Genomic DNA, 26,561 nt, shown 5'->3' on the forward strand with positions numbered 1-26,561 from the left:
TCTGAATATAGAGAATCCTGTACATCACACAGAATTATTTAATACCTTTTATCCTTTGTTTTAAAAGAAATGTAAAAATCAGGTGATTCCTTATGCACGTAAAGGATAATTAGTTTTACCAAATTTGAGTATAATAATATAATTCTAATAATCATAAACAATGCAGAAACAGTGGGCAAAACATATTACTGGCTTTCATTTACTGACACAATGACTGGCATACACCAGTACTCCGTCCTACCATACGGGACGGGGGAACTGCGGTTCTTACCGCACTACGATTAGTAGTATCGAGTACTTCACTCCCTCCTGATGATTTGACCCGTAATAGGGCTAATGAAACGCGTTGAGGGGAATATGCTGAGAGCAGGATATCAATTTTACTGCTAAACATTTTTCTGGCTAGGAGGCTAGGAATAGCCCAGCCGTATTTGTAAATAGGTCAGGGTGAACACTTTAGCCACTGACCATGCAAACTTAACCCCTGCTTTCATTTTGGGGTAGTTAGTGGTGACTCAGGGCTAGTGGAGGCATGTATCTTAAAGTGTGTCCTATAATGTATGGGCATACCTCTAATCTTTCTATCCCTGAGCACCATTAGTTAGTGTATTGGTGGATGATTTTAGAATCTTTTTTATACATCACTATTAAAAGCTATGTTTTAATTTTATTACTCCTTCAGTGACTACAATGACTATTTACGTAGCCCTAATTCACACTCCATATATGCATTGACATGCCTCAGTTAAATACATTTATATTATCTGCATTTAATGAGGTCTCAAGCAGAGCTCCAGGCAATTCTGCCATGTCCCTGAACTGTGAGGTACCACTTACAAACCCAATTATACATCAAATAGGCTCCTGTCCTTTTTTTTTTGATGTCCCTAAATGGTGTATTCCAATGGTAATAATATTCCGTTAAGACACAATTATTTTTAAATCCAAATTTGTGAATTCAGCTGATTACTTGGAAAAAAAATTTTTTCATGTATATTATATTTTATCCACAATAAGATATAATGGTGTTGGATTGATAATATATGTGATATGCATTCAAAACATATATCCTTGTGTACAGCAACAACTATGTCACATAGTAATATCTGGTCTAGTAAAATACAGGTCTAGTAAAATAAAATGACTTGAAGACTCTGACTTTGTATGTGCAGTAACTGTATGTTCTCTTCTGTATACCAAGGATTCTCAGTCCTAGACACAAGACGCTACTTCCCATCACCCATTTTAGCTTACATTGTGTTAATAAGTCATCATCTGTAGAGATGAGCGAACAGTGTTCTATCGAACACATGTTCGATCGGATATCAGGCTGTTCGATGTGTTCGAATCGAACATCACGTGGCAAACTCCAAAAAAATTTGATTCCCCTCCCACCTTCCCTGGCGCTTTTTTTGCACCAATAACAGCGCAGGGGAGGTGGGACAGGAACTACGACACCGGAGGCATCGAAAAAAATCGGAAAAAGTCATTGGCTGCCGAAATCAGGTGACCTCCATTTTAGACGAATAGAGGATTTCAAATCCGGGTCATATGAGAATGTGAACTTTGTGACTATGAGACAGGGATAGCTGTACAGGCAGGGATAGCTAGGGATAACCTTTATTTAGGTAGGAATGTTATTAAAAATAACTTTTTGAGGCTCTATCGGGGGTGTAATTGTGATTTTTGTGACATAAACTTTTTCCCATAGGAATGCATTGGACAGCGCTGACTGGCCAGAGTACGGAATTCGACCAATCAGCGCTGGCTCTGCTGGAGGAGGCGGAGTCTAAGATCGCTCCACACCAGTCTCCATTCAGGTCCGACCTTAGACTCCGGCAGAGCCAGCGCTGATTGGCCGAAGGCTGGCCAATGCATTCCTATGGGAATGCAGAGACTTCGCAGTGCTGAGCCAGTTCTGCTCAACTACACCGTGTGCCGGTCAGCCCATCAGATGTAGCAGAGCTGAGGGCGCACTAGAACCCTTATGCACACTCGGCTCTGCTACATCTGATGGGCTGACCGGCACACGGTGTAGTTGAGCAGAACTGGCTCAGCACTGCGAAGTCTCTGCATTCCCATAGGAATGCATTGTCCAGCGCTGATTGGCCAATGCATTCTATTAGCCTGATGAAGTAGAGTTGAATGTGTGTGCTTAGCTCAACTACGCCGGTGGAGTAGTTGAGCTAAGCACACACATTCAGCTCTACTTCATCGGGCTAATAGAATGCATTGGCCAATCAGCGCTGGCCAATGCATTCTATTAGCGTGAGCTGAGTTTGCACAGGGGTTACAGTGCACCCTCTGCTCTGCTACATCTGATGTAGCAGAGCCCAGTGTGCACACTCGGCTCTGCTATATCAGATGGGCTGACCGGCACACGGTGTAGTTGAGCAGAACTGGCTCAGCACTGCTAAGTCTCTGCATTCCCATAGGAATGCATTGGCCAGCCTTCGGCCAATCAGCGCTGGCTCTGCCGGAGGAGGCGGAGTCTAAGGTCTGACCTGAATGGAGACTGGTGTGGAGCGATCTTAGACTCCGCCTCCTCCAGCAGAGCCAGCGCTGATTGGTCGAATTCCGTACTCTGGCCAGTCAGCGCTGTCCAGTGCATTCCTATGGGGAAAAGTTAGCTTGCGAAAATCGCAAGCTGACAGGGATTTCCATGAAATAAAGTGACTTATATGCCCCCAGACATGCTTCCCCTCCTGTCCCAGTGTCATTCCAGGGTGTTGGTATCATTTTCTGGGGTGTCATAGTGGACTTGGTGACCCTCCAGACACGGATTTGGGTTTCCCCCTTAACGAGTATATGTTCCCCATAGACTATAATGGGGTTCGAAACCCGTTCGAACACTCGAACAGTCAGCGGCTGTTCGAATCGGATTTCGAACCTCGAACATTTTAGTGTTCGCTCATCTCTAATCATCTGGCCAGGTACAGTACCTATAAGTGTATCATATCATATCTATATATAAAGTTGATCATAATCTGTCATTTATGGCCAAGATTGTCATTCTAAATGGTAATTCTGTAGGCTATAATAGTAATTACTAATAACCTCCACCTAGGTCTAGTGCTGAGGTGAGGATACTGCTTGAGGACACATCCCACGCTTTCTTAGGGGTATTGTTTCTTTTTGGCAAGATGTAAGCTAGCATAGGGCATCTTACAAGCAAGACATACTGTATTAATAAAGACCTCAATAAAGACTTAATTAAACTAGAAAAAGTGCAAAGAAGAGCAACCAAAATGATTAGGGGAATGGGTGGATTGGAGTACAACGATAGATTAACAAATTTGGGGTTATTCAGTTTAGGGAAAAGACGTCTACGGGGAGATCTAATAACAATGTACAAATACATGAAGGGACAATACAAAGAACTTTCTAAGGATCTTTTTACTCCTAGGCCAGTGACAGTGACAAGAGGACATCCTCTACGTCTGGAGGAGAGAAGGTTTCACCAGAAACATAGAAGGGGATTCTTCACAGTAAGAACAGCAAGGCTCTGGAACTCTCTGCCCCAGGAAGTGGTGATGGCGGATTCAAAGAACAAGTTCAAAGAAGGCCTGGATGTCTTTCTTGAAGAGAATAATATTACAGGTTATGGACTCTAGATTTTAAGGACATGTTGATCCAGGGTTTTATACTGACTGCCAGATTGGATTTTTTTTCCCCTGAAATGGGGCAATTGGCATGAGCCTCATGGGGTTTTTTGCCTTCCCCTGGATCAACACTGTAGGGATTGTAGGGTTATAGGTTGGACTGATGTCTTCATCCAACCTCATCTACTATGTAACTATATAATATTCTCTGGGAAAAATGTATGAAAATTAGCTCCCTTACAGAAGGAAGAAAACTGTCTGTTTTAAGCCATGTGTGTGTCTTTAGCTTCCCTTTTAAGTAAATGTCTGATGAAAACAAATATTATGCTGCACTTTACAGCTAAGAAACCTAAAAAGTTGATATTGACATGATAGATACCGAACAGACACTCTTTTGACATTTTTCAGGTCTCTGGGGTCTTATGGACCCATTCAGTGTAAATGTAGACTGCAGTTCCATTGATTAGAAGTTTTATTGTTTTTGTTAGCATTAAAGGAGAAATTAAGAAGGTAAATAATGTATTGTAAGTTTCTAAAACCAAGAATTTGCCATATACGTATTTACTTGCTCGAAAACCCTTTATGTAATTATTGGAGTGTAAAATCACTGTAGAGACAAAAATATTTTCTGCTTGTATTATTAATCTCAGAGTCACACATTATTTCTGCCTGTTTTAGGGAAAATTCAATTTATTTCACAAATATGTAGCATACTTACAAACTAATTTACATCCCTGGGAGCAACTTCCAATTTTTATCAATCATTCAATAGTTGGTTTAGCAGGTTCGGCATCCGTGACTCTTTGTGAATTGGTTTCCTAGGGATCATTCTGATGAAGATGTTCTGTACACAGTGTAACAGCCTCCTGGAGCTTGGTGGTAATATTAGGCTATTTAAATTCATTTCTTTCCTACAATTACAATTTTTCATGTATGTACTTTAGAATTTTAATATATGATTCAAATCAAAACACAAAAATAATCATTCCTCTATAGCTATCTGTATAAGTAATATAAGACTTTAGACAAAATTTTCTATATGGCAGTTGCCAAAATGATTCATTTGACATAACCATTGTACAATATTATTCCAAATTTAGTTTTTCTAAAAATAAACATAACATCTGCTATTTGTTTATATTGCTTTATTCCTCAGAGACCTACTTGTACAGTTAAGAATTTAGTATTTGGCAATATAAATGACTATATCATCCTTTTCTCCTTCCTTTTTTTTTTTCCAGCTTTTTTTCCGGGTCTTGTTTTCAATGGGAGGCAGATGGGAGGGCGAAATCCACCCCCAAATCACAGCAAATTCCTCCGTGTGAACAGACACTAAGGAAGTTCAGCTAGTTCTGCCTGTGGCAGTAGCAAGTTGTAGTATAGTTGCCATACTGGTGACTACTGCTGGACCAACAGGAACCTAACACAGAGTTCAGAGTGGAGTACCAGAAGTCTCAGAAGTCTCAGGAGTCCAGGTACAATCTGTTAAGAGTAGGAGGATTTAGACTGCTACAGAGCACAAGGCCGCACTCAGACCTACATAAAGAGGGATACCTATTGCTACTCCAAGGTACATCATACTCCTATATATGAGAGGAACTCTGATATCCTTCACTATCTTGCTGTACACCTTCATATTGAGAGTTATCTGCTTGAACTGTGAATCTGATGTTGGCTGGGACTACTTTCACCATCTATCTTGCCTCTGTGTGTGTGTCTGAAGATAACTTGCACCAACCACCATTTTGGGTATATCCTGAGCCAGGCCACACTACTACACCCATCATGCACCAGAGGGAGTACCCCAGGGAACCTGTCCTGTACAAGAGGCCATGCAAAGCCCCCACTGCTGGCATGCTCTCCGTCGCCTGAATCACTCACTAATGGGGAATGCGGTACAGGAGTCCTCCGTATGGAGCGATCGCTGCTTTGAGCTGGATGTGCAAATACACAATCAGCTGAAAGCTGTCAGTGTAGGCCACGGTCTGCACTGACTGCAAAGTGTAGCCTCTGCCCCGGCCCAGGCGCGATGACGTAAGTCATCAGCGCCCGCAGTCAACAGGAGAAGGACGCCCGGCTGTTCTTCAGGTAAATATATTTGTGTGTGTACTGTGTAAGGAGGTGAACTACTATGGAACATTTCATACTGTGTGGGGAGGGAGACTACTATGGAACATTTCATATTGTGTGGGGAGGGGAACTACTGTGCAGCATTTAATACTGTGTGGGGAGGGGGGCTACTGTAGAGTACTGTGTAGGGGCCACTGTGGGTCAGATTGTACTGTGTGGGGTCCCCTCACTATTTATATCACACAGTTTCTATTTTATAGCAGACGTGATATTAGTACAGGCCGTAATAACATTGCACGATCACTATAAAACATCCTGTGTGCTGTAAATAGTGAACATTAATTGTTCAAAAGTACCAAATGCAGAGACCTTTACCTTTCAGTACAAGCTCTGTAAAGCTCCTTTCACACGACTGGGTCTGCAAATGTGGAACAACAGAGTTTTAAGGCTAAATTGCCGTGTTGGCATGCCGCAATAATTTATTAGGTTATAGGTTGCAGTTTGGGCATTCAGTCTCAAAAAGGTTCATAGGACATTTCTTTAAATTAAATAATAATATATTTTAGGGAGTAATTTTTTTTTTTGTATTTAAGAATTCCACAGCAATTGTCATTTAGTGAGTAGAGTCTGCTATAGTAACCCATATCTATATATCAACTATAAAGTTATGCGGAGGAGAAATAATAATAATAATAATAATACATTTTATTTATATAGCGCCAACATATTCCGCAGCGCTGTACAATTTATAGGGTTCAGATACAGACATACATAACAAAGAACGTCATTTCACACAATGGGACTGAGGGCCCTGCTCAAAAGAGCTTACAATCTATGAGGTAGAGAGGGTGACACAAGAGGTAGCAGGGGCGGCATTGCTTATACAGTGTTCAGACAATTTTGTGCATTAGGAATTGTGATAGGCTTGTCTGAAAAGATGCGTCTTTAGTTTGCGTTTGAAACTGTAGAAGTTGGGAGTTAATCTGATTGTCCGGGGTAGAGCATTCCAGAGAAGTGGTGCAGCTCGGGAGAAGTCTTGTATACGAGCATGGGAGGTTCTGATAATAGAGGATGTAAGTGTTAGGTCATTGAGTGAGCGGAGAGCACGGGTTGGGCGGTAGACAGAGATGAGGGAAGAAATGTAGGGAGGTGCGGCATTATGGAGAGCCTTGTGGATGAGAGTAATAACTTTATATTTTATTCTATAATGAATAGGCAGCCAATGTAGCGACTGGCACAGACCGGAGGCATCGCTGTAGCGTCTAGCCTGATAGATGAGCCTGGCCGCTGCATTCAGAATAGATTGTAGAGGAGAGAGTTTAGTGAGGGGAAGACCGATTAGTAAGGAATTACAGTAGTCAAGGCGAGAATGAATCAGAGAGACAATAAGTGTCTTTAGTGTATCTCTGGTAAGGAAAGGGCGTATTCTGGAGATGTTTTTGAGGTGGAGGTGACATGAACTTGCGAGTGATTCAATACGATTGGAGGCATTAACCCCTCCGGCGCCGCGGTCAAAGGCGCCGGAGGCGCCGTTTTCCCGGCGGCGCATGGGCGTCGCCATTTTGGACGGGATCGCCAGCTCCTGGAGCATGCTCCAGGGCTGACGTCCCGTTGCCATGACAGCCGGGAGCCTTGTACAGGCTCCCAGGCTTGTCTGCAAATCCTCTCTTTTGCAGGCTGGTCTATGCAGCCTGCAAAAGAAAGGATGCTTTTTTGCAATGCATTAGCATTGTAATGCATTGCATTAGTGATCAGACCCCCCTGGGGTTCAACACCCCTAGGGGGTCTAATAAATGCAAAAAAAAAAATAAAAAAAAAAGTTAAAAAAAAATATAAAAAGAATTAAAAGTTCAAATCACCCCCCTTTCCCTAGAACACATATAAAAGTAGTTAAAAACTGTGAAACATATACATGTTAGGTATCCCCGCGTCCGAAATCGCCCGCTCTACAAATCTATAAAAATATTTTTCCTGTTCGGTAAACGCCGTAGCTGTAAAAATAGTCGAAAGTGCCAAACCGCCATTTTTTCACTGTTTTGATTCTGATAAAAATTTGAATAAAAAGCGATCAAAGCAATAACATTTCACAAAAATGGTAGAACTAAAAAGTACACCCGGCCCCGCAAAAAAAAAAGACGCCCTATGCATCCCCGTACACTTACGTATAAAAAAAGTTACGGCCGTCGGAATATGGCGACTTTTAGAAAAAAAATTTTTTAACAGTTTTGGAATTTTTTTTAGGGGTCAAAATGTAAATAAAACCATATAAATTTGGTATCCCTGGAACCGTACCGAAACACAGAATATAGGGGACATGTCATTTTGGCTGCACAGTGAACGCCGTAAAACCAAAGCCCGTAAGAAAGTCGCAGAAATGCATTTTTTCTTCAAATCCACCCCATTCTGAATTTTTTTCCTGCTTCCCAGTACATTATATAGAATAATTAATGGTGGCATCATGAAGAAAAAATTGTCCCACAAAAATTAAGACCTCATATGACTCTGGGAGCGGAGAAATAAAAAAGTTATGGGGTTTAGAAGGAGGGGAGTCAAAAACGAAAATCAAAAAATGCCATCGGCGGGAAGGGGTTAAGAACCAAAAATACTATAGCAAGTCCTTTACCTGTCCACATTTGCAGCTTTGTCCATTCAATAGAATGGATGGGTTAGTGAAAATCATGGATAAAACATGGCCGTATGCATGAGGCCTAATATGTGAAGTCTTCTCAGATTTGTGGTTCGAGATAAATTATTTATGTTTTAATCAATTACAAACAATAATGAATGTGACTGTCTAGAGATCCCACACAGGCTGGCACTTGATAGACTATAGACAAAAGTTTTAAAAATTATTAATTCAATCGAAAGACAAAAAATGGTAAACCAGCAAGCTTTTAAGAAAGAACAGGAAAAAAATAAAGCTAAATATTATTTTGGATATATTATACCACACTCCATGGGATGGTCAGTTATACAGTACAGGACCTTTCATCACCATTCTAGCTTCTGTTCCACTGATTTTGGCAGTATTTTTCTTTATCCCCACCATTCCTGAGCAATCTTTAAATAAAATGTATTATTATTATTATTATTATTATTATTATTATTCCGCCCTCCAAAGCATCATCCATTAGGTAGTAAAAAAAAAATCCCTAATTACACTCTATGAAGATAAAAAATAAAAGGTACAGCTTTTGTGAGGCAGGGAGTAAAAAAATCAAAAACGCAAAACAAGAAAATGTTTTGGTTATTTTTCCAATTTTAGTTTTTATTAAGAGAAACAAAACATATTTTCACAACATACATAAGAAAAAGGGAGGAACAGAAGCGATAAGAGCCAATACAGTAATAATATCAATTTGGCAATATTTAAATTGTCAATCTAGAGAGCAGATCAAAGACATTTCAAGCTAAACAAGGTAAGATGTTGCATACGGACAATCATACATCTCAGCTAAAAAATTAAGGAAGGAGAATCAGGAAAGAAAATAACAGCCAAAATTAAGGTTTAAACTTAGCTCAGAGACAGGTTCATAACAAAATAGGGGACGTAGATTATGACAGAAGGACGAAAATGAGATCAAGATCAAGGGAGGAGCTCTCTACTAACCAGAGGAAGTGTTAGTACGGTCCACATAATCAAACCAAAGTGACCATGTAACACAAAATTTAGAGTACCTATGGTTTTTAGAGGCTAGCATCCATTCCAAGATAAAGGCCAGTAACACTTGTTAGACTAGTTCTGCTATAGTAAGACATGACATACTCTTCCACTGACGGGCGATCATCATTCTTGCAGCCAGTATAATCTGTCCCAGCACGGTATGCATACTATCAGGAAGGGATTCTGTATCAAGAAAGCATAGCGCCAAGCCTGGTGATGGTTGAAGCAGCAGACCCACCAATGAGGACATAAATTGGAAGACAGCAGACCAAAAAGCCAAGACCGTGGGGCAGTCCCACCACATATGCAACATGGTGCTGAGGCCACCACAGCTCCTCCCAACACAGATTCGAGTGGGAGGGAGCTATATTTGCCAGCTGGGTCAGGGTTCTGTACCACCTGAAGGCAACTTTGCACGCCATCTCCCAACGTGTTGCTCCCCTGGATATGCTCCTAACAAATACCAATGCCGAGTACCAATTCTGGAGAGGAATTATCCTCCCGAGGTCAACAAAAAAAATGGTTTTGAGGGGATGTGGTTAAAAAGTTAAATACATGTTGACCATGTAGGACAGTTTTGCTGTAATAAAAAAAACTGGTAAAAATGTCCCTTATAGTGTACCCCCTTCTTTATGCATATGTGCTACCTTGTCAGATTATACTCACAACACAATATAATTGTATACATTTACAATTTCCTGGCTTCTGCAACTTCCCTTTGCCTCGATTTAGAGTCATATGCCGTTGCAAGTATTGAGAAAATATATTAAATTTTTTACCTTTCCGCTGATGTAACAGGTCTTTGGATTAATACAGATCCTGATCCATTACGTCAGTGTAAAGGCTTCACCCCCCTTCCTCCCAGCCTCATTGTACTTAACATTTCCTCTGGATCCAGACCGATGTGTCATCCGAGGAAGGCCAGCCCCCTATGAACACGCAATAGTGTCTGGGAAGCTGGTACACAATACCTACCTATCTTCTCTTGCTTCTGGTCCAGAGCTGAGCTGTGACGTCACTTCTGGAAGTGACATCAGGCCTGGTTCCAGGCAACATGAGACGCCTGCAGCACTCCAAAACACATAGAGAAGAGGAGGAGACAGGATGACAAGTAAGTATGATGTAGTAAAGTAGAGGGATGGGAGCAGGGTTGGGCTGAGTTAGTTAATTGAGAAGGGCTAGGTAGGGAGAGCGGGAGGGGTTGTAATTGAGGGAGAAAGCAAAGCATTATGGTAGTTGTAGGATAGAAGCAGAGGAAACTACACCATGAAAACAAATGCAGAAGATGCCAGTAGCTCCCAGAGAGATTAAAAAAAAAAACACTCAAAACACTGCTAAAGGTATATGGGTGTACTTATTAACCCATTAATAGCACTAACAGACCTTTAAAAAAAAACTGGAAAACCCCTTTAAGGAGATATCTCTTGCCCCTCCCTTTTTCATAGAATAATATGTAGAAAGTAACTCAGTCTGAAAAGTGGAGAGAACCTATTCCAAATTTTCTTATATTCACCTGTACTATTCATTCATGCAAAGTTCTTTATAACTTTTAAGGTAAAAGTGCAGGAAACAAATTTTAATTTTTGTTTAGACTGAAACTTAACAGAATCCATTATCAGATTGTTTCTATCACATTTGTATTCAAATGTACAATATTAAAGGTCAAGATGAAATAATTATACCAACGGCTTTTGTACAAGCACGTAATGTTGACACTCCAAAATGTAAAATATGTTCTGTATTCAGCAAACTCAAGACTTTATGTTACATGATTGAGGACTATAATGGATCTAATTGTATCAGCATAAGAATAAGTGGATGTTTGAGGTTGATATCAAGTACTTAATTTCAATACAACCCCAAAATAACTGCTACACTCTTAGATATTATGTGATTTTTCCAGCTCTTTCAATGCCATTAAAAGTTATTTTGTGTATGCAGCAAAGTAATTATAGCATTTTTACAGGATATCAATAGAAAACGAAAAACATAAATATCTCTATAAAGGCTTTTATAGAAAGCATATGAAAGACAATGAATATGATTAAATAGAATTTCCAGTAATCTGGGGAAGAACTGTAAAACAGTTGTCAATTAAGTTTTGCGTTTTAAGTGTTTTTTTTAAAGTGCATATTTATGATTTTATTGTATGATTTTATGATTGTATGATTTTATGGTGTTATGTATGTATGGCATCTTGCACTAACACTCTTTCTTGTATTATACACAACAAAGAAAATCTATTTATTGATCATTAGATGCAATTGGTACAACATAGACCAGATAAAAGGGGTTATTTGAGGAGTAATAAAGCTTTCCAGTACATTCTCTACATTGGTTATACATGGGGTGCGCCTAATCGACTTAACGCATTTGTATCCATTTTGTTGTATTACTATGTTACTACTTTGCTGTATTTTTTATGTATTACTAAGGGCATACTCAGACCTGGATCTATGTGGCCATCCATAACATAACTATGGAAGTCCTAATGGCTCAATTGCATACAGGGAAACTTCTTTGAGATCACCTCCCAAAATTACAAAAAAAGCTTGTCTTCTAAGGGAATGTCCTCTGCAAAGGCAAGATATATCGAATGAAGGTTCAAGGGGTTGTAAAGACTAAGGGAGGTGTGAAGTAAGAAAAAAGCATACTCAACTGTCCCCACCAATGTTTCTTTGTTCTCTTGCAGGGACTTTTTTGCCAGAAGTCCTGCATCTCACATAACCATTGAGACCAATCAGTGGTCTCAGCAGTTGCTGGGGAAAGGGGGGGGTGCTTGTGACATCATTCACATATGTCACCAGTTCCTAACTAGCAAAGGCTACTGATTTGTGCCAGCAAGCACATGGGGCACAGGACTTCCGGCAACGAAGGGACAGGTGAGTATGATTGTATGATATTTTTTATTTTACACCAGCCTCGGCCTCCACACAGGTTGGTCCACAACCCCTTTAAAGCACTTAAGGAAGGCAGCAAACATGTACAACATACATGTAAACAGAACTGGAGTCTGCCAGGTTGCGTATATGATAGAGTCCACTGGAGGAAGGAGGGTCCACTGTTGCTATTTGGTCTCAATTTTTGCAGCATTATTTTCTATTTGGTACAGTTTCTCCTATACAAAGGGACCCTTCCAACACCCTGAGCAGTACTGCTTCTATACAGTCCTATGAAAAAGTTTGGGCACCCCTATTAATCTTAATCATTTTTAGTTCTAAATATTTTGGTGTTTGCAGCAGCCATTTCAGTTTGATATATCTAATAACTGATGGACACAGTAATATTTCAGGATTGAAATGAGGTTTATTGTACTAACAGAAAATGTGCAATATGCATTAAACCAAAATTTGACCGGTGCAAAAGTATGGGCACCTCAACAGAAAAGTGACATTAATATTTAGTAGATCCTCCTTTTGCAAAGATAACAGCCTCTAGTCGCTTCCTGTAGCTTTTAATCAGTTCCTGGATCCTGGATGAAGGTATTTTGGACCATACATTTTTACAATAAATGCATTTCTATAACAGACTTTATTAAGAAAACATAATTTTGTATTCCCATAATTCATAACTCATACAATACAGAATCCACGTTATTTATGGTGTTGGTAAGAGTACAGCTTGTCTCACAAAAAATCAAGGCCTCCTATAGTCTCTCTCTTTTATAAAGTAAGTTCACATGAGAAATTATTTTCTCTATTACATAGCAATTATGCTTTTACTCAAAAACACACATGAAAAAAAGATGCAGCAACAACCATAACAAAAACATTCCCGTAAAATTGTGTTATAGGACTCTGGATGGATGGATGAAAGATATTGATGCATAAGAGTGAATTCACATGCTGAGGACTTTTGCTGTGGATTTACACTACAATATATGTGAATATGACTTTCAAGGCTATAATGCATGCAGTGGGGAAAAAAGTCCGAGCAAAAAATGTGACATGCTGCAGTTTCAAATAGTCAATATGATCATCGTGTTGTAGAAATTCACAGTTATAGGTTTTCAAAAGGTGAAGGAAAGGAAATCTAGAGAAGTGTTTGATTTTCTCCACAGATATAGCATATCTTGAACACCTCTGAAGAAAATGTGTTTGAGGAGTGTGCCAAGGTTACTGTCATCTGAGTTGGGAGGATGAGAGGGAAGGAGGTGCTACTATATGCAGGGCAGTTTTGAGGGTGTTATAGGGCATAGTGTCCAGAACAAGAGAGAGAGAAGAGATGTGGGACAGAGATGACAGTAGGGTGACAGACAAGTATTGAATAGCTCATAGATTCCTGTATATGTGGTAGGTAGTTATGTTTGAAAAGGACAAAAACCTTTGATACTTAAGGAAAGAAGGTTGTGGACTGAAACTGGCAAGAGAGAGCTAGAAAGTCAGAGATTGATCATAGACGTAAGACAAGATCAAGGATTTTTATCATCTACTAGAACATCTCAATAAATTAGAATATCATCAAAAAGTTATTATTTTTTTTTTTAGTAATTCAATTGAAAAAGTGAAACCCATATGTTATATTGAGTTATTACAAGCAGAGTGAACTTTTTCAAGAGTTTATTTCTGTTAATGTTGGTGATTATGGCTTACAGCTAAGGAAAACCCAAAAGTCATTATCTCAGAGAATTAGAATATTATGTAAGACCAACTGTAAAAAAAAAAAAATGATTTAGCACAGAAATGGCTAAATGTAAAGTATGTCCAGTAAATGTCCTCAATACTTGATTTAAGATCCTTTTGCATGAATGACTGCATCAATGCGGCAGTGTAGTATGGAGGTGATCAGCCTGTGGCACTGCAGAGGTGTTATGGAAGCCCAGGTTGTATGATAGCAGCCTTCAGCTTGTCTGCATTGTTGGGTCTGGGGTCTTACATCTTCCTCTTGACAATGCCCCATAGATTCTCTATGGGGTTAAGGTCAGGTAGGTTTGCTGGCCAATCAAGCACAGTGATACTGTGGTTATTACACCAGGTCTTGGTACTTTTGGCAGTGTGAACAGGTGCCCAGTCCTGTTGGAAAATAAAAATTCCATCTCCAAAAAGCTTGTGGGCAAAGGGAGGCATGAAGTGCTCTAGAATTTCCTGGTAGATGGCTGCGCTGACTTTGGTCTTGATAAAACACAGTGGACCTACACCAGCAGATGACATGGCTATCCAAACCATCACTGATTGTGGAAACGTCACACTAGACCTCAAGCAGCTTGGATTGTGTACAGTCTCTCCACTCCTCCTCCAGACTCTGGGACCAAATGAAGTGCAAAATTTACTTTAATCTGAAAACACCTTTGACCATTGAGCAACAGGCCAGAACTTTTTGATGATATTCTAATATTTAGAGATGCACTAGTATCTGTATGGGAAAAATAGTAAGTTGTGAAAAGCCAAGAGAGGTGGTTAGTGATATAAACCAAAAAGCCAATGGTGAGATATGAGAATGTTAAAATCACCCATGATGAGGATAGGAATTTCACAGGATAGGAAATTAGGAAGCCATTAAGCGAAGTGATACAGGAACTGACATGATGAGCCAGGGCAGGTTAAAGTTACTCACAGATAGAATGGGCAGAAATGTCTGAAAGTGTGGACCTCAAAAGTGGTAAAGGAGAGCGATGGTACTGGGGGAATGATGTGGAAAGTACACTGAGTTGATAGGGGTGTGTGCAAATTGTAGGGTAAACTTCATACAGCAGTGACTTCCCAGATTATCCTGCCAGAGATCTGGCAGTGCTTCGGCATCCAGTTACGGCACTTGGCTCCGGATTAGGCCCAAATGAATGGGCCTAGTCAGGAGGGAGTGTCTTCAGGCGGACGTCCGTGTCTGAACCGGCCATGGTATCTGCCTGAAGAATGAACATGTCGCTTATTTTTTCCAGGAGCCAGAACAGATGGCTCGCGGAAAAAAGAAATGACCAGCTCCCTTTCCACCTTAAAATCCTGACCAAAAAACCCCGTCTGAACTCAGCCTAAAGCATAATGGAAGTTTTAGTTTAATAACAAATGGAGAGCCACACTGCCTAATTGTGTACTGATGTAGAGTAGGATGGTGTATCCACCCAGTGTGTTTGCTTTTGACCACTTAGGGTAATCCCTAATAGGTATACCACCTCTCAGGATAGGTATGTAATTGTTGCAGACAGGTAACTTTGTAGTAGCATGCTTCAAATAGTGAATATGGCTATGCTATTATATAATTGTGCAGTTAAACAGATAGAAGCTGTGAGTTGCATATCACTGATGTTTAGCTAAATTGCCATTGTCACATTATGCTGCTAATGGTGAACCTTGTTTGTTGCTTAGATTTGCAAGATGTACTGTATTGCTGCTCTCAGGCAGAACCTTCGTGAACTGAGCATGCTCCATGGTGTGACCCTGAAGCTTTATATTGGATTCTATGCATTGGTGTGGCTAATAGAAATAGAAGTTCTTACATGCCACTTCAGTAGTTCAGGTCCTAGTGGTGTGATATGTTACATTCTTCCATGTCTTCCTCTGAAGTGCAGCAAAAAGAGACAATATTTATCTGTGTAAGTGCTCTTTCCCATCCTCCTGCCTAAACATCAGCAGTGCTGAGTAACCACTTGTGCAGTGGGTGCAAAAATCTCTAAACTTACAGTCAGTTTTCTGCAGAGAGTATGGTTCTTTGCCCTATATTGAGCATGACTACATCACTATTTCCCTGGACTCTGACTACAGCTGCATTGTATTACACAGATTTCGTAACAAGGGCTCCCTTATTCTCAGTCCTAGCATGGCTTCATTTATATCCTTTCCAGCATTGGTCCTTTCATCTGTCACACTGTCAACTTTCTAGCAGTATATAATGCAAGTTTAAATATGATCCTGGAGGTGGGGATACCCCTTTAAGGGTTTCATAAATCTGGCTGGTATTTCAATGTGTAGTATTTTTCACTACTACATTTAAACACTAAGCACTATAGTAAAAGTAATGCCTTAAGGGTATTCCAAAACAGAAACTATTGACTTCGAATTAGTCAACATAATGAACCATGCCATCTTTGATCTATGCTTGGTAATATCTTATCAGAAGGTCTGTGGCATATAGAACTTGAAGCATGTTACAATATACTTACTGGCAGCCTGTTATTACTCCACAGAGGACATAAGAATAATTATTAGCTTCTCACTAGAGATCCTGTATATGAAGCACATCACAGCCGCCTGGCAAGCACACATTCATTAGTTCCAGCTCTACATTAATCTTACTCTGTGCTTCTTAAACAGATCTTTTTTTCTTCCCATAAATCAACTTTCCACAAAGTCGTCGACTCCACTGTCAATGAGCTAAATAAAACCCACACTACAAGCTACACCCAGCACTAACCTGAATGTAGACAGATTTTACACGTGGAGCATATCTGACTCCTTTTAAGCTGTGTTTTTACTTAAACTAATAGGCGCTCAACCTTCTGCCCCTGTGGCCTTGTAAGGGTTACAGGTGAATGGTGAAACAAACTCACTCAGACAACTGAGTAAAAAAGGAACAGCTTTACTGATTATGATTCTGGAACACAGCAACAGACTCTTGAACTATTGCAACAGGTAGAGCATATACAGTAGGGACGTTGTCTCTATAAGAACTTGGGTAAGTAATGGGGGGAGGGATATAACCAATCGGAAGATTCTGAGAGTGATTGGGAGAAGGTGCTGTGGTCAAATGAGACATAAATTGAGCTCTTTGGCCTTGACTCAATTCGCTGTGTTTGGAGGAAGAGAAATGCTGCTTATGACCCAAAGAACACTGTCCCCACTGTCTAGCACTCAAGGGAACACCGCTAATGAGGTGAGGTGAGGCAGCCGCCTCAGGCGGCACTTTCTGTGTGGCTGCAATTTGACCTTTTTCTTTCTTTTTTTTTTTTTTTTTATAAACTAGCCAGAGACATGCCACTCTGAAAACAAAACTGAGTGGGCCTTTCCTGGGCTGTATCCCCAACAGGTAGAGGCCTATTTCACTATGTCCCTGGTCCTGCTCATGGGCACCCCTTACTTCCCTTTTTGTTATAGGACGTAAAAGAGGCGAGCAGAAGTGGGTGTGAGCAGGCTCGGGCTCGTGAACCCCAACAACTATCACTATTATTATACTCCAGGTTCTTTTCAGACCCCCAAGTATAAAAAGCACTGTTACTCACATCTCCTGGATCCAGTGTTACTCCTAGCAGGCTTGTGGCCTTAATGGTAATGTCCCAGACGTCACATGGATGGTCCTGGATCTGAAAATCTGCAACCTCTATTATGCCCCATAGTGGTCCACAAAACCTTTATTATGCCCCACAGCGGCCCCCTGCAACCTCTATTATACCCCACAGTCTATTGTGCTACTGTGGGGAATAATAGATGTTGCAGGGGCCGCTGTGGAGCATAATAGAGGCTGCAGGGGCCGATGTGGGGCATAATTCCATGTGAAAGGGACATTTATAAAAGCATTAGGGGAAATTATGAATAGCAATTATGAAGCAATATATTGGGGCCGAGTGCGTAGAAAAGTGAGGAATCAAAGATGTCTGTGTTGCAAACTTTACAGAAACAAGTCACAGCTGGAACAAGTGGTCATGGCAGTCCAAAGGGAAGATACAGGAAATGTGAGCATATGTCTCTTGTAAGTCACAAAATGTTACTGCACTGTATTCACTGTAATGTTACCACTAGTGCTCATATTCAGTCCAGGGGGGACATCTTACAATTGTCACCCTCAGGCAGCAGATAGGCTAGGTTCACCACTGCAAGCATGGAGTTGGAAACATTATGTTTGGGGGTGTTTCTCTGCTAAGGGCACAGGACTACTTCACCACCTAGCCAATCTCTACACCTTAATTCCATAGAAAATTTATGGAGGGAGCTGAAGCTCTGAGTTGTCAAGCGACAGCCTCAAAATCTTAATGATTTAGAGATGATATGCAAAGAGGAATAGACCAAAATTCCTCCTGACATGTGCGCAAACCTCATCATCAACTATAAAAAGAAAAAGGCTGACTGCTTTGCTTGCCAACAAGGGTTTTGCCACCAAGTATTAAGTCTTGTTTGCCAGAAGGCAAATACTTATTTCTCTATGCAAAATGCAAATAAATGTGTACAATGTGATTTTCTGGATTTTATTTTTGATATACAGTACAGACCTTCTCAATCAAAGAGTTGTCTGTATTTTCTATGGAAATTGTAGATTCACACTGAAGGCATCAAAACTATTAATCCCTTAACGACCGGCCCATAGTAAAATTACGTCGGCACTGACAGGTCCTTCCTGACTGCCCTATAGTAAAATTACATCGGGCAGTCAGGAAAGGATTCCCTGTCAGTGCCGACGTAATTGGAGCGGATCTTAGCTGTATCTGACAGCTAAGACCCTACTCCGTAACCCCCCATTGGATGGGGCTCTGATGGGGGGGTTTTGACCCCTTCAGTTCCATGATCAAACATGATCATGGAACTGAAGCGGTTCCGTGATGTTGCCGTCCTGATCGGCACCCCCCACGGTGACATCGGGGCGTGCTGGTGTTTCTAACATGCAGCCTGGGGTCTGGCCAGTGACCCCAGGCTGCCAGAGACCCCTGATACCTGGTTGATCCTGCTGGGTTATGAGGAAGTCAGCCGCAGGTGTCCTGTGTCCTGCAGCGTCTAATAGGAGAATTAGTGATGCTTTTATCAAAGCATCACTAATTCAAGTGTCCTAAAGGGACACATGAAAAAGTAAAAAAAAAAAGTGAAAAATAAAGTGTCTTATAAAAATGAATAAAGTTATAAAGCTCGCAAAATTCCTTTTTTTTTTTTTAATAAAAAATTAATTATATTTTTTTTAAAAAACTGAAAAAAAACCTGCCGGAACTAGTGATTTTTCGCCATCTCACCTTACAAAATATGTTATAAAAAGTGATCAAAAAGTCATATGCACCCCACAACAGTACCAATTTAAAGCGCTGGTTGTCCCGCGAAAAATAAGCCCACAACCAACATTGTCAACCAAAAAATAAAAATGTTACGCCTCTCAGAAGATGGTGATGCAAAAATCATTGACATGTCCCAAAATGTGTTTTTGTTCTGCAGAATTATTATCACATAAAAAATAATATAAATAAGGTATCGTCGTAACCGTACCGACCCGCAGAATAAAGGTCACATGTTACTTATAATGTACGCTGCATGGCAAAAAATTTAAAAGGTAAAACGCAATGCCAGAATTGATTATTTTTTTTAAATCCAGCAAAAAAGGGTTAATAAAATGTATTCAATAAGATGTAGACACCCAAAAATGGTGTCATTGCAAAATACATCTCATCCCACAAACAACAAGCCCTTATATGGCTGCGTCACCAGAAAAATAAAGAAAATATAGGTTATACAATGTGAAGACAAAAAAACCCCCAAAATCGCCAAATCCTTAGAATACAACTGGCTGCGGCAGGAAGGGAATATATAAGCTGTGTGAGCGAATATCAGGGGAAACCCCAGATTTAGAATTTATGAGACACCAGCAGTGACCCCCAAAGTGATCCCAGAGTGACTCCACCAATCATAGGAGCTACTGGGACATAGTAGGGAATTTGATGTTTGCAATGTCCTTCACACAGCTTATACACTCACCGGCCACTTTATTAGGTACACCATGCGAGTAACGGGTTGGACCCCCTTTTGCCTTCAGAACTGCCTCAATTCTTCGTGGCATAGATTCAACAAGGTGCTGGAAGCATTCCTCAGAGATTTTGGTCCATATTGACATGATGGCATCACACAGTTGCCGCAGATTTGTCGGCTGCACATCCATGATGCGAATCTCCCGTTCCACCACATCCCAAAGATGCTCTATTGGATTGAGATCTGGTGACTGTGGAGGCCATTGGAGTACAGTGAACTCATTGTCATGTTCAAGAAACCAGTCTGAGATGATTCCAGCTTTATGACATGGCGCATTATCCTGCTGAAAGTAGCCATCAGATGTTGGGTACATTGTGGTCATAAAGGGATGGACATGGTCAGCAACAATACTCAGGTAGGCTTTGGCGTTGCAACGATGCTCAATTGGTACCAAGGGGCCCAAAGAGTGCCAAGAAAATATTCCCCACACCATGACACCACCACCACCAGCCTGAACCATTGATACAAGGCAGGATGGATCTATGCTTTCATGTTGTTGACGCCAAATTCTGACCCTACCATCCGAATGTCGCAGCAGAAATCGAGACTCATCAGACCAGGCAACGTTTTTCCAATCTTCAATTGTCCAATTTCGATGAGCTTGTGCAAATTGTAGCCTCGGTTTCCTGTTCTTAGCTGAAAGGAGTGGCACCCGGTGTGGTCTTCTGCTGCTGTAGCCCATCTGCCTCAAAGTTCAACGTACTGTGCGTTCAGAGATGCTCTTCTGGCTACCTTGGTTGTAACGGGTGGCTATTTGAGTCACTGTTGCCTTTCTATCAGCTCGAACCAGTCTGGCCATTCTCCTCTGACCTCTGGCATCAACAACGCATTTCCGCCCACAGAACTGCCGCTCACTGGATGTTTTTTCTTTTTCGGACCATTCTCTGTAAACCCTAGAGATGGTTGTGCGTGAAAATCCCAGTAGATCAGCAGTTTCTGAAATAATCAGACCAGCCCTTCTGGCACCAACAACCATGCCACGTTCAAAGGCACTCAAATCACCTTTCTTCCCCATACTGATGCTCGGTTTGAACTGCAGGAGATTGTCTTGACCATGTCTACATGCCTAAATGCACTGAGTTGCCGCCATGTGATTGGCTGATTAGAAATTAAGTGTTAACGAGCAGTTGGACAGGTGTACCTAATAAAATGGCCGGTGAGTGTATAATATTGTCATAAAGTACAAAATACTAAATTTCATACATTATTCAAATCTTTCTATTCCCCCTGAAAAATTTGGAGTTTTTCTTTTTAAAATCCATCCACGTATGGAGGATAGGGCCCCTGGAAGATCAAATGTAAACTATGATTGTCCAAGTAGTTGGGAATCTTTTATTTTCAGATAGAGAAACATAAGGTTACCGCCCACTTGGAGAATCATAGCTAGTTTACATATAATTTAGCAAGAGCCATTTCGTTTATAAAGAAAAACACCAAATCGATCACGACTCAGTGAGAATCGAATTATATGTCATTTAGTATTTTGTACTGGGTGACTGGTCCTCTTTAGGTTTGGGTTGTTACTGATATGTCAATACCAATTATGTTTATTTGTATTTTTTAAAACTACTTTAGCATTTCAATTTAGGGAAAAAAGCATTTTATTACTCACTCTCCCTTTTTGCCCTATTAGAGTAGTAGTCTTGAACCTTTGTTCCCTGATAATAGGGCACAGCCAGACACAGAAAGGAAGAAGGGTTATTGGATTTTTAGCGCACAGACGGTTTGGTTTTTGGATGCCATGACACTTTTGCAGAGCTGAAACGCCAGTAAAGTGGAATCCCCTGATATGTGACCATATTTTGGAAACTGCACCCCTGAAGGATTTATCCAGGGGTACAGAGAGCATTTTTAACCCCCAGGTGTTGCTATAACTTATTATCCATAAATGAATGCGAAGCTGATTGTGAGAGGTGAAAATTACCATTTTTCCAGGAATACGTCCTTTCAGTGCCTAATATGTTGTGCCCGCCTTGTATCAGAGATGAATGCTTTGAAAGCTGTTGTGCCCAGGATACCCGCTTAACAGTTTTTGGAGAGTATCTCTGCTGACATAAGTTGGGCACAACATATCAGGCACTGAAATGGCGATGGCAAGGGTTAAAAATGCTCGCTACGCCACTTGATAAATCCCGTCAGTGAGGTAGTGTCCAAAATGGAGTGACATGTCTGCGGATTCCACTTTATTGGCAATTCAGGGGCTTTGCAAAAGTGGCATGACGTCCAAAAACCAAACTGTGCTCCAAAAACCAAAATAGCGCTCCTTCCCTTCTGTGCCCAGTTGTGCTCAAACAGCCTTTCTACCCACATATGGCATTAAGTACGTTATCTGGGGTACAACAGTGTCATACATGTGGGTATACACCGCCATTTGGGTACACAGCAGGGCGCAGATGTGAAGGAGCGATATGTGCTTTTGGAGCGCAGATTTAGATTGTTGGTTTTTGGATTCCATGTCACATTTTCCAAGACCCTAAAATTGCCCTTACAAAATGGGGTCACTTCTTGGGGAATTCCAGAATTCCAGTTTACTGTCAATTCCAGAGCTCTGCAAAAACATCATGCCGGGGAATCTACTTTGTGATGTGTGCCGCTGGCACCTCCTCTTTGACCCAATCCCCCGCCTCATTACACTTACCCTTTCTTCCTGGCAGCTCTGAACCCAAAATGTTATCACCAGCCAGCACGTACTCTTGTGCCAGATGACCACTATATTGCATGAGTGGCCTGCACACACAATGATGAGGCGGCTTTCCAGCAATGATGTCCGGGTCCGGATATCCACAGGAGAAATGTTGAGTATAAAGGGGCAGGTGGGCAGATACCTTCCACTGACGTTATGGGTGCAGATATCAAATTTGTTATAATTCTTGTCATTACAAAGTGACATCTGGACAGTATGATGAATTTCTACAGTTGACAGAAAGTAAAAAAAAAAAAGACAATATGTATGACTGAGACCTAAGAAATAATCGTGGGTTATGTAGATAACCTGTTTCCCATAGTCCAAACAGCGGCACAACAGATGGGGTATTTGTGTCCCTGTGCGTGTTTTAGGACAGGTGGAATTTTAATTAATTAATTAAATTCAACTCTGACCCCCTCCTATAAGAAGGTAAGAGGAACCTCCTCCCCTTGTGTTAGTTATAAAGTAAATTTAGCAGTAAAAAAGAAAAACTTAATAGGGAGGGAGTCTTGTGCCGCTGTTTGGACTATGGGAAACAGGTTATCTACATAATCCACGATTCCCCCACGTCCAAACCGTGGCACAACAGATGGGGATGTAGCGAGATAACCCCTAGGGAGGGCCCCCTCGGCACACAGATGATAAAATGGTCTGGCCGAAGGCAGTAGCCTCTGACCTTTGAAGGTCTAGACGGTAATGCTTAACAAAAGTAGTATGGGACTGCCAGGTGGCAGCTGTACAAATATGCTCCAAAGATACTGAATGTTTTTCCGCCCAGGAAGTGGACATTGCCCTGGTAGAATGGGCCCTAACAAATTCAGGGGGAGACAAACCCTGATAGACAAAGGATAACCTTATCGCCTCCTTAATCCACCTTGATAGTGTGGGCTTCGAGGCATTTAACCCTTTGGAGCGCCCGAAGAAAGAAACCAGCAGGTTTTCTTCTCTTCTGAAACTGTTTGTGCGTTGCAGGTAAATCTGTAAGCACCTGACTAGGTCTAAAGTGTGCCACTTCTCCTCCTCAGGAGAGGATGGAGAAGGAAAAAATACAGGTAAGGAAATGACCTGATTTAAATTGGTATAAATAGGCACTTTGGGTAAAAACCCCGGTAAAAACCTCAACTGTACCCGATCAGGATAAAAAATTGTATAGGGCTCATGGGCCGATAGGGCCTGAAGTTCCCCCACCCGTTTGGCTGATGTGACAGCTAGAAGGAAAGACACCTTTAAGGACATGAACTTAAAGTCCACCTCCTGCATCGGTTCAAAAGGTGGGTTACAAAGTCCCAATAGGACGGTGGAGAGGTCCCACTGGGGGACTGGTGACCTTATGGAAGGTCTTAACCTGGTTGCCCCTTTAAGAAACCGGGATATGAAGGTGTCCTGGGTTAGACGCCTATTCAGACATGATGATAAAGCAGCTACATGTACTTTCAGCGTGGCCGGTGTAAGGCCCTTGTCCAAGCCATCCTGCAGGAATTCCAAAATGGTTTGAATGGAAGGGCTATCCTGAGATACCCGCTTCTTCGTACACCAGGTCTTGAAGATGGTGAAGATCCTAGGCCTGGTTAGTTGCCGGAGCTCTAGAGTGAGCTATGGTATTCCTGATGGCTGTGGGTAGCAATTCTAGTCCAGGTATGGACCTGTCAATTTCCAGGCTGTCAAGTTGAACCTGCCGAGGTCCTGGCAAACTCTGGCACCCTGAGTGACCAGGTTGTGGTGTGGGGGGAGCCTCCAATATGTCCCTCGACTCATCTGAATGAGCTGGGTAAACCATGCCCTCTTTGGCCAGAATGGAATTATTGCAATCACGGATGCCTGCTCCTGTCTGACTTTCATCAATACCCTTGGTATCATGGAAAGCGGAGGGAAGATGTATGCCAGCCTGAACCTCCATGGAATCGACAGGGCATCCACTGCCAAGGGATTGTCTTCCCGGTAGAGGGAGCAAAATTTCTCTACCTTGGCATTGTATCTGGTGGCCATCAGGTCCACTTCTGGAGTTCCCCACATCTCGGTTATTTGGCGGAATACTTCCTTGTTCAGGGACCACTCGCCTGACACCGTCAGACCCCGGCTTAACTGGTCCGCTATTACATTCAAGGCTCCCTTGATGTGAACTGCCATGAGATGGGTAACATTTTTCTCTGCCCAGGAGAAGATGAGTTCCGTCTCTCTCAGAAGGGCGAGTGACCGGGTTCCTCCCTGCTTGTTCAGGTAGAGGACTGCGGTTGAGTTGTCTGACCGTATCTTCACTGCCCTGCCCCGAAGGAAGGGGGTGAAATGCAGAAGTGCTAGGTAAATGGCTCTGATTTTGCGCCAATTGGAAGACTTGGTCCTTTCTGACCGATTCCAAATCCCTCTTGCATACATCTCGCCTAGATGGGCTCCCCAACCGGTAAGAGATGCGTCTGTTGTCAACAAGATCCAGACCGCCTGGACCATGGACCTTCCGTCTTTGAGATGGCACCACCACCTGAGTGACTGACGGGTATTGAGGGATAAATGGATGTGTGAATCCAGACTCAGAGGACTGCGGTTCCACTTCTTGAGGACCTCGCTCTGGAGAGCGCGCATGTGCCACATTGCCCATGCGACTGCTTCCGCCGAGGCGGACATAAGACCCAGCACTCTCATAGCCGTTCGGATCGAGACCCGGCATTTCTGGAAGAGCTGTTTGGCAGCTAATTTGATCTTCTCTTTCCTTGGATGAGGAAGAGCTACTGTCATCTGAACGGAATCCAACACGAGCCCCAGAAAACTCTTTTCTGTAGAGGGTTCCACGTTTGACTTGTCCCAATTTATTATCCAGCCGAGGTCTTGTAAGAGGCTGGTAGGGGCATGCAAGTGATTTTTTAGCAACTCCTCTGAGTGCGCTTTTAGTAGCCAATCGTCCAAGTATGGGACTATGAATAGCCCTTGAAGCCTGAGACCGGCGGCGATCGGGGCTATTACCTTCGGGAAGATGTAAGATGCCGAGGTGATACCGAAGGGTAGAGCCGCAAACTGAAGGTGACACAGTCGGCCGAGCATTAAGACGGCTATCCTTAGATACTTCCTGTGAGAAGGAAAAATAGGGATGTGCAGGTAGGCATCCTTGAGATCTAAAGTGGCGAGAACGTCGCCGGGCTGGAGAAAGGCGATGACAGATTTTATCGTTTCCATCCAGAAGTGCACTTTGCGGATAAACCGGTTCAGAAACCTGAGGTCGATGATCATTCTCCAGCCCCCTGATGCTTTTGGCACCAGGAAGACTGGAGAATATACGCCTGCGCCTCTTTCTTCCATCGGGACTGGTTCCAGGGCCTCTTTGTTTAGGTAATCTTGAACCATTTCTTCCAGACACGCCTGCTTTCGACTTGAAAAAGAGCGGGTTACGATATACCTGGTGGGAGGAGGCGACACGAAATCTATGTGATATCCGTGTTGAATTAGTTGTAGGACCCAAGGGTCCTTGATGTTCTGACGCCAGGCTGGAAGAAACTTCTGTAGGCGCCCTCCAACAGGTGGGGATTTCTCCCTTGGAGGGATACTCTGATTGTCAAAAGGAGGGCTTCTTTGGCCCCTCCCTGGAAAAACGGCGGCCAGATCCTCTGGACTGAAAACCTGACCTCCTGTATTGAGGCCTAGATGAAGATTGGCGCTGGGAACCTCTGCCACGAGATGTACCTGGTCTGTTCCCATAAGACTGCGGAAGGGATTTACCCCTACTGTCCGCCAGCCCCTCCATGATCTTGTCCAGCTGCTTCCCAAACAGTCTTCCTGGTTCAAAGGGGAGGGCACAGAGATTGAACTTAGAAGCATTATCAACCTTCCATGGTTTTAACCAGAGAGGTCTCCTGGCAGCTGCTGATAAAGCTATGCCCTTCACTTGGTAAGTGGCTGCTTCCGCT

This window comes from Leptodactylus fuscus, chromosome 3 (assembly GCF_031893055.1).
Source record: "Leptodactylus fuscus isolate aLepFus1 chromosome 3, aLepFus1.hap2, whole genome shotgun sequence".
Lineage (NCBI taxonomy): Eukaryota > Metazoa > Chordata > Amphibia > Anura > Leptodactylidae > Leptodactylus > Leptodactylus fuscus.